Here is a 19923-nt window from a genome sequence, read left to right as displayed (position 1 = left end):
GAGAGTAGGCTGGCCCAGTTCCATCAGGGGCTAGCCTGAAGAAAGAGGCCCCTCTCTCCATAATTGTCATCCTTCAGCCTGTGAGGGAGAGAATAGGCTGGCCCAGCTCCATCAGGGCTAGCTTGAAGAAGAAGAGCCCTCCCTCCAGTCCATCTGCTTTGGTCCAGGCCTCAGAGGGAGAGAAGAATACTGGACCTGATTCCCTCCCCCCCTCACCATTCCCTTCTCCTTTTGTGTCGTGTCTTTTAGATTGTAAGCCTGAGGGCAAGGAACCGTCTATTATCCCCTCTGTTGTAAACCACTCGGATTCCCAGTGATTGGGCGGTATATAAATAAAACTTATTATTATTATTATTATTAGGATATAATTCATGAAAAATGGCAAAAAGCTTGTTGTATAATTTTACACACTTCAGTCATATCTCAGCTTGATCATCTTTTTCTAAGCTGAAGAGCCCTGTACCTTTTAACCTTTCATCCTAGTGGAGTCACTCCAGTTCCTTGATCATCTTGGTTGTCCCTTTCAAGAAAAGACAACTCTGTGGAAGCCAGCCAAAACTGAATAAGAGCACCTTGGCTTCAGTCCTAGGAGTGCCTTCATTAATGATGTAATCCAAAACTAGAGCTGATCTCTTCATGTCCCAAGAGAAAGACAATGAAGCACAAGTAAAAATCCTCTATTAAGTCACCACTGCACAATCATTCTATAGGCTGGAGATTCCACATCATTGCTAAACAGTATATATAGAACAGAACATTCAAGATACCATTTAGAGCTTGAGTTTAATAATTAGTGTGGAGAGGTACATACTGCTCCTCAGTTATTTCTGGTTCATAACATAGGTAGGACAGACCTTTTTCACACAGAGTGAAACTACATTGCCATTTACACATGCCTAGATAACAACTATCTGAACATCCCGGTGAATGTGCACGCACACGTACACACAAACAAAACCCAACAAAATAGCACAGAAATTGGTGCATAAAAGAATCCTTTAAGAATCGTCCCTTTACAATCAGATTGCAGATAAGGATTGTGTACATCCTTTTGTGTACCATCTGTATCATTTCCCCCATCTGCCATGCAGACTATGCAAAGCATATGCACCACACAGCTTGTCATATAGAAGGAACTAAATAAAAGCATCAAAATCTTTTACATATGTGTGTTCAGACCTACAAGGACAATCAATACTCAGAAGATGACAGTGACAAACCCCCTCTGAAGAAACCTGCCAAGAAAATCTTAGGGTTGCCATAAGTTGGAAATGACTTGAAGGCACACAACAACAAGAGCAAAATACTAGGCTAAGACTTTGCTTATTACAGTTATTTGCACCACACTTTTTCAGGTTCGTATTCCAGGCAGTTCACATTGAAATATAAGCCCACTGTCAAATCTATCAATTAAATTCACAGTTGGAAGAAACTGGCACAAACACCTCCCAAGCATGCCATCTTTACTAAGGACTGAAACAACATAAACACATCTGACTAACATCTCCAATTATTTTTTTTCTCCTGTTTCGTTTGTAACACCTTGTCTGATGAAGAAGCCCATGGAGCTTCGAAAGTTGCAACAAGTATATTGTGCATTTTGGTTGGCCAATAAATGTATCACTGATGGATTTTCAAAGGACACAGTACTTTAGAGGGAACAATGATGTACTGTATTGCTACACTTTGTGGTTGTGAGACAGGCCAAGTAAAAGTATAGTAAACATGAACTTTGGATTTTAAGAAAGCTGATTTTATCAAGTTTAGGTAAATATTGGGTAGAATCCATGGCCACAGATGCTAAAGGAAAAAGACACCTAGCATGGGTGGGACTACATGAAGAAGGAGTTCTAAAAGTACAATCACAAACAATTCCATGGAAGAAGATGAAAAAATGGGAAATCTGAAAAAACCAATGTGGCTGCACAGTAAACTTGAGGAGGAAGTGAATAGAAAAAAAGAGTATGTATAAAAAATGGAAGGAAGGACAAGTCACCGAGGAAGACTGTGTAGCCCAAGCATGCACAGTGTATGGAAAGCTAATAGTGTATGGAAAGCTAAAATTCAAAATGAGCTGAGTCTGGCTAGGCAAGCAAGGAGCAACAAGAAGGGTCTTTTAACATATTTTTGAAGCTAAGAAATGACAAAAGAAATGGTGGGACTGCTGCTCAACAAGGGTGATAAAATGCTGAAAAGATCACAATAAAAAAGCAAATAACTGTTCAATACCAAGTTTGCTTCAGTTTTTACAGAGGATTGTGTACAGCAGAGACTTTACAAGGAATCTGGATTGAAAATCAAGATTAGTAAGAAGTATGAGTTCAGATCTCTAAGGCCAGAACTGCATCCTAGAGTATTGAAGGAACTTCCTGATATACTCACAGAATTACTTGCCATCATTTTTGAGAAATCTTGGAGAATGGGTGAGGTGCCAGAGAACTGGAGACAAGCAAACATTGTCCCTCCCAGGAAATTACAGAGCAGTCAGTCTGACTTCAATACCAGAAAAATTATTTGGATGAATTATACAATACTCTGTCTGCAAGCATCTTAGTAGTGATTAGTAGGAGCCAGCAAAGGTTTGTCAAGAACAAATCCTGCCAAACGTATCTTTTTTCAAAAAACAAAAAACAATTTGCTTAGTAGATGGATGGATGATATTCATCTGGATTTCAGCAAAGAATCTGGTAAAGCACCACATGATATTTTGATTAGCAAACTGATTAAATATGAAATAGATAGAATCATCATCAGATGGATCCGTAATTGGTTGGAAAATCATGCTCAAAGGCTGAGCTTCAAACTGGAAGGAGGCCTCAAGTGGAGTGCCTCATGTTTCTGTTCTAGGTCCCATTAGTCTTCAACATTTTAATCAATGACTTAGATGACACGGTGGAGGGATTCCTTATCAAGTTTTTCAGACGATACGAAATAAAACTAGGAGCAGAGGCTAAAACAGTGGAAGATAGCAAAAGAATTCAAAACAAGAAAATTGGGCAGAAATTCAATAGAGACAAATGCAAAATTCTACATTTAAGACACAAAAAACCAAATGTGCAGATATAGGATTGGGAACACTTGGCTCAAAGGCACTACATATGAAAGGGCCTTGCGATTATTGTTCATCATGTTGAACATGAGCCAGCAGTATGACGTGGCAACAAAGAAAGTGAATGCTATTGTAGTCTGCATTAGTAGAAGCATAATTTCCAGGTCATGGGATGTAGACTCATAGAACTGGAAGAGATCTCAAGAGTCATCCAGTCGCACCCCGTTATGCAGGAACTCACAATCAAAGGACCCCTGACAGATAGCCAACTAGCCTCTGCTTAAAAACCTCCAAAGAAGGAGATAGTCCCACTATATTCTGGTCAGGCCTCATCTGTAGTGGTATGTTGAATTCTGGTTGCCTCATTAAGCAGGATTTAGACAAGTTGGAGCAGATTTCAGAGAAGAGGGCAACAAGGAGGGTAAGAGGTATGAAGGAGCTGGGCTTGTTCAGATTGGTAAAAAGAAGAATGCAGTGTGGTGTGATTTTACTCAGCGCTTTATAAATAAAGGTTAATAATAATAATAATAATAATAATAATAATAATAATAATAATGGCTGTCACAGAGAGGAGGGAGCTGATTTGTTCTCTGCTGCCCCAGAGGCTAGGACAAGATCTAATGCTTTGAAGGTATAGGAGGAACATTAGAAGGAACTTGATGGTAAAAGCAGATTAGATAACAGAATTGTCTAAAGAGGTGGTGGGGGTCTCCTTCTCTAGATGTCTCCAAAACAAGGCTGAGGATCCTTTAGCTGGAGGGTCCTTTAACTGGAAATCCTACACGGAGCAGGAGGTTGGACTCAGTGGCCCATCAGACCACTTCCAACTCTATGATTCTGTGACAAAAATGGATACCTTTCCACTTTCCATCCCTCCTCCAATCCTTGCAATATACCAGAGATAGGCAGACTTACAAAATCTTTGGCCTGTTACAGACAGGCCAAAATAAAGCTGCTTCGAGTCACTTTGGAGGTATGGTATTTCAAAGATGCATGAGTCCTAAGAGTCCAAAAGCCACACCAAAGCTGCACTCCAGTCCTTAGGACCGGACCGTGGCTTTGGTGCGGCTTTTGGACTCCTAGGACGCATGCATCATTGAAATACCATATCTCTAAAATGACTCGAAGCAGCTTTATTTTGGCCTGTCTGTAACAGGCCTTTGTTGTTCCTCACAATCTACAAATGCAATGACTGTGGCTTGAGAAGGGCAGACATGGGAGCTAGCAACAAAGATGCCTCTGAGTACATACTCAGCTATGGAATTTGTTAGCAGTACCAGTAGAGGAGCTCACACTCGGATCATTCCACACAACATACTGGTATCTCTGTTTTCTTGATTATAGCAGCCCAATTTGAGGGGGGGAAAAGGGAGAGGGTAAAGCCTTTTGTCCTTATTCCTACTAAAAATATGGAAGCCAGAAATCCTTGCTGATCTACTCCAGGTCATCCAGAGATCTACTAGTAGCTCCCTGTCTATCTTCTTCTGATCCCTGCCATATAGCATTGAAGTGATCATGCACCACAATGGAGGTCCCTCACAGCTATACAGCACAGTGGCAGAGAGAGAGAGAGAGAGAGAGAGAGAGAGAATATCGCATTTCTCACTTTCCCCAACGCAAAACTTAATTTTCTCCAATGAGGGCAAAACAAAGTTGGAAGTTGCTGACCTTATGGGGTACAACCCTGCTGGAATTTGGTAGCTTTTTGCCATGTCCCTACAAATAAAGATTCAGTGGACCTATAGCAAATGATAACACCAGTCACAGAGCAGAGGATTCTAATGCATTATAGGGCACATGGTTCCAGTGGCTGTGTGCTAGGACAGCCCAACCACCAAAAATACTCTGCTGACAAACATGACTTCAGTGTGTCTGCACTACACAGCCTAAAGTAATATGTACGCTTACATAGTGTTTGTGTTTTACACTTAACTGATGCTTTCTGAACAAGCAAGTTGCAGTGCCCTTTAAACTGGAGTAGAGGTGGCATGACCTGGTCCACCTGTTCTTGCGATGGCAACTTTAATAAATACTAGCCAGCATAGCTGTAATGAATGGGAGCGGCAGTCCAGGAACTCCCCAATCATGCTTTGCACCAGCTTTCCCTTCCCTGACACCTTCCATTACAACAGAAACTCTTGGTTCTCATTGTAAGAACTGTCCATGGTCCTCAAATGACGTTTTAAAAGTCTTTTGAACCAACATCATTTGGACTAAGTAGAAGAAAAGTGCAATCATATATTATAAAAGATTATCTACCCGCCCCCAGTAAAATAGAAGAATCAACTGCAGTACAGTACTTCGTGTTACATTTTAAAAATGCTAACTACTACATGCACAAAGCTCAGTATCAAGAAATTTCATTACTCAGCTTATATTACTGCTCTGCATCACTATCAAATCACAGAAGTATTACATTCATGGTAAATACCCCACAAGGAGTTTTACTATGTTAAATTTCTTATACTGCTAAAAGCAGGAAGTTTAATAGAATTTCAAGGAGGAACATTATTTGCATAATTGAGTCTTGGCAGTTAGGAATCTAATTCTATTCTAGTTCCAATCCCGTTCTGTGAGTACTATCACCTCTATAGGCAAAGTCATGTATAAGAAAGAAGTATAGGCAGACTCAGGGCAACTGCAAAATTGGCAAAACAGCAAGAATTGTTAACAGGAATCCCAATTCTCTGACAAAAACAGTACCATTTATGCTCTAGAGAAGGGGTAGGAACTGTGCAGTGTAAGTCCTTTAAAGCCACCCCTCAAAGCCTGATATTGGGGGTTTTTTTAAAGAAAGAAAGAAAATTCAACTCCAAAATAAGAATTTTTACATTGTTATGGAGACCAGGGTTTGAATCCTGGTTTCACCATGTAAACTCACTGGATGACCTTGGGCAAGTCAAACTCTCTCAGGCTGTATCCACACTACAGAAATAATCAGGTTTGACACCACTTTAACTGCCATGGCTCAGTGCTATGGAATTCTGGTAACAGTAGTATGTTGTGGAACCAGAGTGCGCTGACAGGGAAGACTAAATGTCTCACCAAACTACAGTTCTCAGAATTCCACAGCAAGGGGCCATGACAGTAAAAGTGATCTCAAACTGGGTTATTTCTGCAATGTGGAGGCAGCCTAAGTCTGAGAGGATGGCGATGGCAAATCCCCTCTGAAGAACCCTGCCAAGAAAACCTCAGGATAGGTTTATCTTCGGGTCACCATAAGTCAGAAACCACTTGAAGGCAAACAACAACAACAGACAGACTCCACAATTCTACAACGAGGCTATTTTTGAAGTTTTAATACCTTTTATTTGGGGGGACTGGACTCAAAATAGCCTTTTTTGAAAAACCTGAAGCAACTGTTCATTGCTTCTGTTTATGAAAAAGCGCAGAACCATCTGCAGAAATGGAAGATGTTGCAGCTAACACACCTTGCACTAGAAGAGTGATGGCGAACCTATGACATGCGTGCCAGAGATGGCACTCAGAGCCCTCTCTGTGGGTACACATGCTGTCGCCCTAACACAGAGTTTGCCAGAGTTTCTTACTAGAAAGCCAGAGGGATGTGACACTTTGCAATAAATAAGTGGAGTTTGGGTTGCAGTTTGGGCACTCGGTCTGTAAAAGATTCACCATCACTGCACTAGAAGGAGGTAGATGTCCAGGAAAGGAAATGCTACAAGGAGAAGTGCGCGGGGGGGGGGGGGGGGCACACACAATAGGTCAAAGAGAACTGAACATGCTCGATTACCATAACATGTGGCAGACTTCTGGAGACAGAGTATTCAAAAGGAATCCATAACTGGCACCATTTTTATGGTTCCCTTTCCTTCACCCTGTTATATCCAAGTATCCTTGAATGTTAACTAGCAGTCACTTTTTTTGTAACTATCTGCTGACATTAAAAACATAACTTTAGCCTCAGTTCACATTTCTTCATTTTGTCCAATAAATGGTATAAGAGTTTCGACTCTAGAAATTTCTGAAGTTAAATTTCAAATAGGTATGTACAGGCTATAGGACCATGTACAAATATAATAATTCTTCCATATATTGCAAAATGCATTGTTTTGTTATGTATTTATGTGTTGTTTCACTTTCTTTTATACAGTACCTTTGAGAGTATGAACAGGCTAAAATGTGTTAGGCTTTTTATCAATAAATAATTCATCCACTGAACACCTTGAGCTGTGTCTCCATTTTTCCTGCTAATCATATGTTCAGCAGCCAACACATGGATCTTTTAAGTACTGTTGTTCAAAAGACTGGGTTAACACTGTATTTTGCACAAGAAAAACAAGAGGACTGAATGTAATTATTGGACAACAAAAATTAGTATCACCAATGGGTCTGAAAAGTGTCAAGAGGACTGAGTGTGCACTAAGGTAATTTAAGAGAAGGCAGAAGGTAGATCAGTATTTAGTACTAGATTTCTTAATGATGTGCACTAGCTCTTCAAGCATTTACAACATCATATCATTCAGGAAATAATAGTAAAACTGAATGGCAAGTGCTGCTGAAAAGCGAAAAGTGGCATGATTGACCTAGTGCTCATAAGCCTTAGTATTGTTCATGTGTAAATTATGAGAAATAATTGGTTGCCTTTGTCCAGTGCTTTGTGCAGTTCTATTGCATTAAGATCTACAGAGCTCATAAGAACATTAGGAGAAATTAGAACAGAAGTCTATCGAGTGTAATATTTTGTTAATGACCAACAAGATGCTCATGGGAATTTCAAAAACAGGCTATGAGTGCAACAACATGCTATCCAAGCAACACTCCCAAGTAACACATATACAGCTTGAAACTGGATTTTGTTTTTTGTTTTTACAAAGTGTATGGCTCTTTAAGTGACCAACTGTTAGAATCCTGTAGTATTCTACCAAATGTATTCTACTGTGGATGCTGGGGGGATGGGTTGCGCTTTGCATAGCTTGTAGAGATGGTGATATGGAGTACTAGGCTGGACCAGGTGTGAGTTATCTAGTGTCCTTGAGAGGCTGGCCTGCAGAGACTTGGAATGCAGTTTCGTTTCTCAGGGGATAGGGATGGAGGATGGGAACTAGTGCTGGGAAGGAGGGGTCCTGTTGCGCGGGCTTTTTCTAGGGGTGGAGTGCTTTGGATTCGGGGGAACTTATGCATTGCTTTGGCTGGGAGGGGTCAGCCTCAGCTTAGAAGCTGAGTGATGAGACATCGCTGATTTTGGAGCCTTCAATAAAGTTCAGTTGTTTCAATAAACAAGCTGACTGATTGATTGTCCAGGATTCTGGTCCTCACTCTGACACCAACTCTATTCAATGGACTCTGGGATTCTAACAAAACAAACTGATTAAAAAGTGCGTAAATTCAAGGTCCCCCACTCCAGTACAAAATTAAACTCTTTATCTTGAGAATTATGAACTGGAGAATGAGGTTTTTAAATATCATCAGAAAAAAGTTACCTAACCATATGTTTAATTCTCAAGATGGAGAGTTTACTTTTGAACCAACATGAATCACTGGACTGGATTTGCAGTATTTGAAATATCAAAATAGATCAAGATGTTTCAGCTAGCGACATAAGACAGTGAGAAAACAGACTATTATAACTACATCTTTCAAAGAAGTCTGCCAGTTCATACACGTATCCTTGTGAAATAAATACGAAAACAGATGTTATTTTTAAAAAGCTTTTCACAGATTTTAAGCAGCCAACATACACACTAGAGTCTGAGTATCCCTTATCTGGAATTCCAAGGTCCAAAATACAGTCCTCCCTCCATTTTCACGGACTTCAAGTCTGCCATCTCAGTCCTTCGCAGACTAGCAAGCAGGGAGGCTTAAAATGGCATGTGCACCCATGGTGTGTGTGGCCATTCAAGCCAATGGGGCTTGAATATTTTCAAATTTCCATTTTCATTGGGGGAGGGGTCAGGAATGGATCCCCCCAAATATTCTCAACATTACCATTTAACAAGGGTTGCCTAATACAACCAGAAGTTTCTTCCTGATGTTTCGCCAGCAACTGTGGCTGGCATCTTCAATGCTTGCCTGGAAAGGACTTGGGTATATATATTGTGTGACCTGGAAAGGCAGGAGTGATTTGCATGTATATTCCAGGTCACACAATATATATACCCAAATCCTTTCCAGGCAAGCATTCTCTGAAGATGCCAGCCACAGATGCTGGTGAAACGTCAGGAAGAAACTCTTCTAGAACATGGCCACATAACCCGAAAACCCCACAAAAAAGTATGGATGCCAGCCATGAAAGTCTTCGACTTCACATATCCCATGAAAACTTGTTTAACTATAACCAAGAACATAATATTATCTTGAGTAGTTTACTCTGGAAAATGACAGCCATGATTAATAAGAAAGTACGAACAGTGAATACATGCAAGTGTGTCAACTGGAATAAGTGGCGGCAGACAACAGGACAGGGTTAAAATGTCTGGTGCAAAATAGAGAATCTCTCATGGGAAGATGGTGAACAGGTGGCACAAGCTTAACTGCATTTCCACATCCAACAAAATATTCAAGGGAGTAAGCAAACTTGCTACAGACACTATGTACCCAATAAGGGATATCAAAAGGATCCTTTGAATACAGAGGGCCCTTGGTATCCACTGGTTTTTGGTTCCAGGGCCTCCCATGGATACCAAAATCTGTGAATTCTCATGTTCCAATGAATGCAATGGCACAGTAAAATGGTGTCCCATACATAAAAAGGCAAAAGAAGTTTCGCTTTTTGGTGTGTGTGTGTGTGTGTGTGTGTGTGTAATATTTTCAAGCCAAAAAATAAATAAAAAAGAATATTTTCAAGCCATAGATAGTTAAATTTGTGAATAAGGAATCTGTGGGTGGAGAGGGCCAACTGTACATAGGGAAATTAGGAAGACCCTGGAAAAGCAGATTTTTGTTTTGAAAAAAATACACCTATATAAGCTAATACTCATTATCTGAAAAGTATAATACACCACCATGTAACAAAAACACCTTTGCACAAAGATACTCTCAATGGCTCAGCAATCTCTCTGGCAAAGAGAGGGAACGTTATCAGGTACATCCCAGCTTTTCTCCAAACTAAAAAGGGGCTGAAAAGAGAAAGGGGATGAAGGCAGTCAAGGGAGCAGCTGACAAAGAGCCAAGGCAACCGAATCAGGGAAACAAAAGGAAGGGGGCTGACAAGAGAGAGAAAGGGAGAAGGGAACCAGAGAAGCCTTGCTTTCTGGGGTTCAAGTATGGGACCTGCTCAAGTACCAGGAGGAGGGAGTGAAAAGTCTAAGAGAGAGAGAGAGATAAGAGAAGAGCGAGAGCGAGAAAGGCCTTATCACCAAGTGGGCTGATCCCCTGGTTTATTTCTTTGTCACTTGTTTGCACTGCCTGCTGCTTAAATAACATTCACGCTGGACAGGTGTTTTCTCAGACTTATTGGAAATGGGGAGGATTCTGCCCTCTTACAACTTCCTTAACTTTTTACAACTTTATCCAAAATGCACCTTAGGCCCTGTAAAGCTGTCACTGTTTTGTGGATTTTGGACGTTGTTTGCTATATGACCCACCTGGCAAGCCCTGAATGTGTCTCATTAACGTTTACTAGCCATCATTAACCTGTCAGATATATAAATGATAGGACTGGAGCATGGCTTTGGCACAGCTTCTGGTCATTTAGGACGCATGCATCATTTAAACAGCATACCTCCAAAGTGACCCAAAGCAGCTTTATTTTGGCCTGTCTGTATGGGCCCAGATATTCCTCCCAATGGAACACAAGGCAACAGAGCATGGGGGCCACTTTCTCCTCTCTTGGCCGACTATATCATGTGTGTGTTTTTGTGTGTCAGCCCCCTGCTCTGGCAGGCAAGGAAGGGGCAGCAGGACCCAGGTGGAGAGTTCTGGGGTGCATCCACACTGCACAAATAATGCAATTTCACAGAATCGTAGAGTTGGAAAAGACCCCTAGAAGGGCCATCCAGTCCAACCCCAAAGCCCCCCTGACAGATGGCCATCCAGCCTCTGCTTGAAGACCCCCAAAGAAGGACTCCACCACTCCCCAAATCAGAATCTTCTGTGCTGAACAGATCTTACTGTCAGGGAGTTCTTTCTAATGCTTAGGTGGAATCTCATTCCCTGTTGTTTGACACTGATTTAGCTGCCCTGGCTCCATCCTTCTGAATCCTGGGATTTGTAGTTTCAGCCTTCTCTCCCAAAGAGTGCTTTGGCAGAGGAAGCCAAAGACCTCGTGCAAGTACAACTCCCAGGATGCCATAGGATGCAACTACTGCACCTAAAGGAGGCGTCAAAACTGCTCTACTTCTACAGTGTAGACTAGAGGTGAAAGTACAAGTCCCAGGCTTCTGCAAGATGGACCTACAGCACTTAAAGCGAGCGGGGTCAAAGCCGCACTCTCTCTACAGCGTAGAGGCACCCAAACCCCCCGTGAAACTACAGATCCCAGGATCCCATAGTCCAGGAAGACGATAGGAGTTGATGAAAGTACAAATGCCAGGATCCCCATCGGCAGGGAAGAACCCAAAGCCCTGGAGAAACCACAGGTCCCAGGATCCCACAAAGCTTTTGTGAGACTAGAGATCCCAGGATCCCCATCGGCAGGGAAGCCCCTGCGAAGCTACAGACCCCGGGGTTCCAGAGAAAGGGAGGGACTCACGCATGAGGAGGCTGAAGGCCACCACCCCGAGCAGCCCCTGCAGGAAGATGCCGAAGCTGTCCATGAAGGCCCCGTTCTCGCAGCCACGGGAGCCTGGACCGGCCCCCGAAGACGAGGAGGAGGCGGAGGAGGCTGCCCCTCCGGGCGTCAGGGGCAGGGAGCCATTGGGGGCCACCAGGGAGCCCCCCATGGCGCCTGGGAGGGAGGGGGGGGGGGGGGGGGGGGGGGGGGGAGGGCAGGGAAGCCAGGGGGCGCCTCGCCTCGCCTCCTGCTCTGCTCTGCTTCCGGGAGGGGGAGGGGCCCTCGCGCGCCGCTCACTGCGTCACTCACTGCCGCCCAGCGACGTCGCCCCGCGCGGATTGGGCAAAAGAGGAGGAGACCTCGGAGGGGGCGGGGCCCAACGGAAAGGGGGCGGGGCCAGGCTCTTCTGAGGGGACTGACTGAGGGTCAGAACACTCTCTCTAGGAATCATCCACTTCGGAGACCGCTTTAGCTGTCTAGCTTCAGCGCTAGGGAATCCTGGGAATGGTAGTTTATTGTGGCTCCGACAGAGAAAGGTTAATATCTCACAAAAACTACCTAGAGAGATCCTGTGGCACCTCTGAGAATCGCTGAAAGGAAGACATTGGCAGCATGAGCTCTGCCAGACTTCAGTCTATCTACTTCCCCCTCAGATGCCTCTGAGGAAGTAGACTGAAGTCTAGGAAAGCTCATGCTGCCAATGTCTTCCTTTCAGTGAGTTTCAGAGGCGCCACAAGATCTCTCTTGAGTTCTGTCAGGAAACTACAGTTCCCAGAATTCCCCAGCACTGAGCCAGGGCACTTAAAGCGGTTTCAAACTGGATTATTTCTGCACACAGTGTTTCGGACCTTAGTCCTCCTCCTCCTCCTCATAATAATAATAATAATAAATCTTATTTATACCCCGCCCTTTCTTGTAGGATGAAGGCGGCTTACAAACACAGTAAAACACCACACAGTAATACAATAATAAAAACCGATACACACATAAAATGCAATATAAATGTTTCCCCCCTCTTTACATATATAACAAAATACATAAATATAACAATGATAAAATATAAAACAAATCATTAAAGCCATTAGTTAAAACGACCAAGACAGAAAGAAGCAGAGATGTCGAGTAACCAGTAAGGAGTGATCAAATGATGGTCAAGTATCAGACGTCCTCCATTTGAACCTTCTGTCCAAAATGGAGGACAAGATGTCCTCCATTTTGAGCAATGTGGAATAAGGCTCTGGAGCCCAGGGTTCGAATCCCTTCCCTCGCGTATGTAAACCCACTGGGTGACCATGGGCAAGTCACACTCTCTCAGCCTCAGAGGGAGGCAATGACAAACCCCTTCTGAAAGAAATTTGCCAAGAAAAACCCAATGATGATAGGTCCCTCTTAGGGTTGCCATAAATCAGAAATGACTTTAAGATTCATCATCATCATCATTATTATTTCTTACCTGCCTTTCCCCATGAATAGGGTAACAAGAGCCAAAGGTAGTTGCTTACCTGGGAGTAAGCCCCATTGAATTTGTGGGCATTAGCTATTTATTTTTTTATTTACAATTTTAAAAAATATCAATTTCCAATGTGACAAAATAGCAGTTTACATTTAAATCTTCATTACTTTATACACTTCCTTTCTGTATTTTTTGTGTGTGTTCTATATCTTCTTGGATCTATTATAAATAAACGAATTCTATATAAACTGTTGTTTTCATTATATGGTCTCAATCTTTTGTTGATGTTTTTTATGCAGAGGAGATAACCCTCCAAACAACAAACTATTTGTAAACAAAACAAACCAATTTCCATATTGTTCTCTGTATGGGGGCTAAAGGAGATGGTTTCGTTTGGTACATTTCATTAGTTCCTTAGGACAGGAGATTTCCCCTTCTGCTTCTTCTTCTAACCCCCTCTTCTCTACATCTCTCTTCTATTACTCTTATTCCATGCTTTTACCATCTAATGGGCTAAATTTCCTCAAACCCCTACACTGGACCAAAAGGACCGTAAGCAGTGGTACTTGCACTGGCAACTCCTCATTAGATTTCTCAAGGCGCTCTACATGGGGCTACCTCTGACAAGTTGGAAGCTTCAGTTGTTTCAAAATGCAGCAGCCAGATTGATCACTGGAACATCCAGGACAGACCATAATAACACCAGTGCTGAATCTCTTCATTGGCTGCCAATTAGCTCCTGCGCAATACAAAAGTTTTTGTCATTACCTTTAAAGCCCTATATCAGGTTAGGCAACCTTTTTGAGCCGGGGGCTGTGCGTCCCCAGACAACTGGGGGGGGGGGGGGGGACGAGTCAAAAAATAAATAATTAAAAAATTTTTTTAAAAAAAATTAAATAAATAATAAACTGGGAGAATGTAGGACAAATTGTCAAATGGTGGCACTTTTTAAAATAAGTGGAGACAAAACAAAAACATTTGCTGATTTTTTAAAAATGTTATATAAATGCATGTTCTGAGGCGTTCCATAGACAATTGTCCCCACTTGCCCCGGCGCGCGGAGGCCAAAGCCCCGGCGCAATCGCGGCAGACTGGTCTGGGCCAGTCCAATGCTCGCTGGGCCGCATCCGTCCCGTGGGCCGCAGGTTGCCTACCCCTGCCCTATAGGCTTGGCCCGAGTTACTTCAGGGAATGCCTCTCCCTACACAATCCGCTCCACACTCTCAAATATCGGGAAGAATTTATTAAGTAACTCAGACCATTAACATCAACTTTCCATAGAGCATTACAGCTAAGCCCCCAAGTTATGGACAACTTCTGGAAGATATCTGTCTTATTACACCTTAAATGCCTTCAAGAAAGCACTTAAGATGGATCTCTCTACCCATCCATCTTTATAAAGACCTAAGAAAAATCCCCTTTTGGCTGTCATTGTGCATTTTAATGATGTTTTTATTGTTTTAAACTGTAATTTTGATTGATGTATTGTTTTATTGCATGCAGTCTAGATGTTACTGCGTTTTATGGTTGTAATCTCGCCTCGATCCATCGGAGAGGTAGGAAATATAAAACTTATTATTATTATTATTATTATTATTATTATTATTTCTTCACCATAAGAGTTATCTTTCTTCTGAGCCTCTTTACCCCACACTTCGGATAGACAGGGCCAGGTCAAAAAAGCCGTTTTTTTCTTTCTTTTGTTTCTACTGCATTTAGGCCCTGAAAAGAAGAGGATGGAAAAGTCACTGTATACCAACTCCTTAAGCTGAATGGAGAAAAAAGAAGCTCAAGACTGCTCTCATTGTGGCCACTGTTCAACTTCTGAAAACTTATGGAAGAACTACACTGAAAGCTGGCTTCCATGGTTTTTATTTTTTTATTATCTCAGACCACATCTGGAATGGGGAAACTACCCGACAGTAAATCTCAGGCAGCATCCACACGCAGAAATCATCCCAGATGTCACCCCACTTTGACTACCATGGCTTAATGAAGTCCCTGGGATTTGCAGTTTTTGTGAGACTTTGCCTTCTCTATTAGTGTGCTCTGGTGTCACATCAAGCACAATTCCAGGATTCCATCGCAGATCATGGCAATTCAGAGGTGTCAAAGGTGTTTATCGACGAGGTTTCTGCAGCTCAATCTGGGGCTTTCTGCAGATTGGGCCATCACATACATGATAAGGAAAATATTTTCATACCTGGTACTTTAAGTATTATGCTGCAGTTTGGATGCAGCCCCATTAACAATCCTCTGCCAGTGAATCCCCTTTTTGCACAGTCTCTTGTGCTCATCCAGCCCTCTTCTCCTCACTTTCTGTCTCGCAGATGTTTTTTAACGGCATCAGCATGGGAGACGGTGAGAGAGATGAAAACAAAGACTTTCTGTGGGTAAGGTTTTCAGCCTTGTGTGTAGTAAACAACATAATAAGCTTGAGATGGGACAGTAGAGATTCTTTCCTCCGGTGGCTCCATCTGTGCTGCCTACAACAGGCAAGGAAAACAGCAGCTGCCTCCACATCCTTACAAACAAATGTGAACAGAAACTGAGAGAAAGGGAGATGAAATAACCGTCTCACCATCTACCTAGTAATACAAAAAGGATAGATTTGTAAGTGACCAAATGATAGTAAGAAGAAAATGGAGCTGGGGAGAGAAAATGTCACTCTGGATGCAATTTTGGAAAAACCCTTCAGGTTGCCTCCTAAAAGGTTTTTTAAAGGTTTTAGAGTTATCTGATCTGTTTTGTCTCATTTTCTTTACATAAAAAAGCTTGCTAAAACAGTTGAACTTCTTTTTTGTGTGTGGCATAGGAATATATTTGTAATTCTTCCATATAACTGTGTTTGTTATTTCTTTTCTGTAGAGAAGGTCCAAAACACACTACAGAATTACCAGTGAGACCACTTTAACATCCTGCCTCAATGCTAGGGGATGCTGGAACTGTATTTTGTGAGACATTAGCCTCTCTGATAGAGCACTCTGGGGCACAAAAACTACATTCCCAGGATATCCCACTCTGAGCCAGGGCAGTTTAAACAAGTCCTGAAATTCTGCAGTATTTTTGACTGAAGTATAGCAAGAAGCAAGTACATATCTATACAGCTTAACGTGAACTGGTACTCCCTGTTTACAGTGTGAAAGTCAATTGCCCCCAACAAGCTCGTACATCCATTTAGCGACCTACGAAAGGATGGAAGGCTGATGGATCTTGGAGCCCTTCCTGGGATCAAACTTACAACCTTGTTGCTGCAGAATGGCAGTTGAACCACTGTGCCACCAGGGATTTAGCCAATGGGGGGATGTCCATGGGACTGGACTCCCCTTCTGTTACATAAAATGAATGGTGTGCACCGCTGCACCCAAGCCCCATTATAATGGTGGCACTTAGTCTGGACCCCTCCCTTCTCAAAATCCCTGGCTATGTCCCGCACCAGGGCTCCTTGTTATACAATCTTCCCTCTGTTCTCATGGTCTTGAGAACTCTCCTCCCTCACCTATGTGAGGGATGAACGGAGGGGAAACATGAGGCATTGTCGGCAGACAACCAAGGGGGCTTGAACATAAGCAAAACTCTGTTTTCGCAGAGGGGTCCAGAACGATCCCCCACAAAAAAGGAGGGTGACTGTACTCAGGAACACATATATTTCATTTACCAAGTGCCTGACTAATCACGTAAGTGCAAATAATGCTGCAGGATGTAGCAGACTCCAACAAAGTTTAAGTTGCTGAATCTGCTCTGATTTCCCTTTCTGAATTGTAAGGCTGGGCCCTTCAATATATTGATTTTTAATCAGCATCTTTACCATTTTCATAAAAGTAAAGACACCCTACTATGCAATTCATAATATTGCTAACGCCTGAACAAATAATTACAAATCCCAAGGTGGCACTCTTGAAAGAGAGAGGGATGTCTCTTGCTACAGCCAGTAACATATCACTTCATTATCCTATAATTCTTCATGGATCATAAATCTGGGCTTCATAGAAGTTTAATTGCTAAATTCTAGAGAGGGTGTCGTTTGTCTTTCCACTTATTAAGGAATTAAATGCAAACACACACCATACACAATGCGCTGACTCCTCAGCCTCTGCTACCACAGCCCTCCAGATTTCATACTAGGCTAACGGGAGAAAGAATAATTGTATTAATTTGCCAAGGCAGGAGATTAATTACGAGTAGGCTACCTACCTTCTAGTAAGGAAAGACCTAATATGAGCCAGCTCAGTTTAAATTCTCAATTAAATAAGGTCCACCACCATTACAGGCATGCTTGGTAAGTTATGGAGAGACCTCTGGTGACAGCTGTCAGACTGTGAACTCCCTCCCCACAAACACTAGATTGGACCCCTTTCTGCTTGCTTACCACGAAATAATGCCTTTCGTTTTCCCGGGCAAATGCAAAGATCTTTTAATTAGTTTGTGTTGTACTTTATTTTATCATTATTTTTATTTATATCTTACCTGCCCTTTAAAAATAAATAATTTTCTGGTTTAACTGGTTTTTTTTTAAAAAAACACAACTTTGTACTACATCATTTAACTGTAATTTGTTTCAATTCAACTGATATCTGTCTTGGTCCTCCATACTGGAAGAAAATGGGACGTAAATTAACAGATCTACAAGTAGGGATGCCATATCCCGCCTGTAGGCGGGGTATTCCCGCTTTGGCGGTGCCGGCCCGGTCCCATTCCGGTTTTGCGCCAAAACCAGACTGCCTGCCGCGGCCACCTCCACCCCCGCGCGTGCCTTCATTGTGCCCGGGGTCCTCCAAGGCCTCGCTGAGCCTGGGAGCTCTCTTGTGGTCAGACTCTGGCCGCGGGGTCCTCCGCGCCGAGCTCGGACCGTGGAGAGCCCTCCCAGGCCCCGGCGATGCCTTGGAGCAGCTCCACGGCCGGAGCTCCGGCCGCAGGTGCTCCAAGGCCTTGCTGAAGCCTACGAGGGCTCTCCGCGGTCGGAGCTCGCGCCACGGAGATGCTCCTCCCAGGCCCGCGCGAGGCCTACATATCAAAATGTAGGATTTTTATAAAAATCCTACTTTTGATATGTTGTCCTACATTTGCCTGGTTGGAGGTCTTCACTTATGGCAACCCTATCTACAGCAATGATCAATCATATGTGTGGCTTCCACAGCTGAAAAGATGAACCCCACCTATCCCAAATAGTGTGAGTGAACGAGAGAGGAGTGGGGGGGGGGCAGACATAGACCTTTTTGATTTTGAGAATTCACTTAAGATCTGCTCAGAATTGGGTCTCTTCACGCTCTATGATTAATTAGCAAAGGATCATGCATGTTATCAGGTGAATTGTTTCACCTGGTTGAGTACATGCCTTGGTTACATCCCATTTGGACCTACTGTAATGCATGGACTTGGGCCTGCCTTTGAAGAGTGTTTGGAAACTCAGCTGTCCCAAAGAGCTGCAGCCAGGTTGTTACAGGGGCAGATCATATAGAGTCACACAACACCCCTGTTTGAAAATCCGCTCAACTGGCTGACATTTTGCTTCTAGGCACAATCTATGTGTTGGGAGAACCTATATGGCTCAGGTCCAGGCTATTTGGCAGACCATATCTCCCTTTAAAAACGGCCTAGGATCTGTGATCCTCAGAAGAGGCCCTTCTCTCGTCCCACCACCATCACAAGCCCAGCTGGTGACACGAGAAAGGGCTTTTCCATGGCTGCCCTTGGACTCTGGAATTCCCTCCCAAAAAGACCAAATGTCCTTCTTCCTTGGTTGGCTTTCTGCTGGCAGGCTATACCTAGATGTTTAGACAGCATTTACAACAAGTTTTTAAAGGATGGGCTGGGTGTGTATGTTTTTAAAGTAATTTTTTTTAATTTTTTATCCTTTTAACTGTATTTTATCTTTTAACATGCATTGTTTAAATTTATATCCATTCTATTTTTAATTACCATTTTTTTATGCTTTTATTCACTTGATTTTATCGTTGTGAGCCACCCTAGCCCCTTTTGGGGAAAGGATGGGAAATAATAATAATACATAATAAGAATAAAATATAATAATACTGATATATCCAGCCCTGTTTATTATTATTATTAAACTTATTTCTATACGTTTGCATAATAAACCCAGCGCTGTACAAGTCCGGTAAAATTAGGAGTAAATAAAAGCCTGCCCAATAACGTACATTCTAAGAAATCATTTAAAAAGAGGATAGATAATTACCATATAAAGAAAAAAATCAGATTAAAAACCCAATACAAACAAATCACATCACAAAATATTGTTCATACAGCCAGATGACAATCACAAATTCCCTGAGAATGCTTTCCCAAACAATATGGTTTTCACTGAGCCTTAAAGCTGGTTAGGGAAGTTGAGAGCCGTGCCCATGCAGAGAAAAGGTTCCAGGAATGAGGGCAGCAAGAGAAGGGACGGATCCGGGCTGGGCAGAGAAGACCTGGTTGAGGAGGAGACTTGGCTACCAGAGCGGAGATGAGAGTAGGATGTAGGGAGAAGAAGATCATTAAATAAAGAGGGCCACCCATGCAGGGCTTAAAATGAGTAGCAGAAGTTGTACCTGAGCGGAATGAAAAGGGAGCCAGTGATGGGAAGACAGCAGAGGGAGCATTATCATAATTGGAGATCGAGTTAAATATGCCGTGCAGCTGAATGCTTTACAGAAATTAATTGTGGAGATGAGAGAGGGAGCCCTGCCAAGAGAGTAAGTTACAGTAGTTCAGTCGTGAGCCACTAGTCAGACCAGTGTTTTTTTTCCGGTA

General features: G+C 42.7%; 1 pseudogene; it reads right to left on the bottom strand.

Annotated features, from left to right (window-relative positions):
* The window catches only part of LOC121922492, a 52480-nt pseudogene extending 40572 nt beyond the window's left edge, over positions 1–11908 (bottom strand).
* Positions 11909–19923: the final 8015 nt, after the last annotated feature.

This window comes from Sceloporus undulatus, chromosome 2 (assembly GCF_019175285.1).
Source record: "Sceloporus undulatus isolate JIND9_A2432 ecotype Alabama chromosome 2, SceUnd_v1.1, whole genome shotgun sequence".
In the NCBI taxonomy this organism is placed as follows: domain Eukaryota; kingdom Metazoa; phylum Chordata; class Lepidosauria; order Squamata; family Phrynosomatidae; genus Sceloporus; species Sceloporus undulatus.
This window is presented reverse-complemented; position numbering and strand designations above follow the sequence as displayed.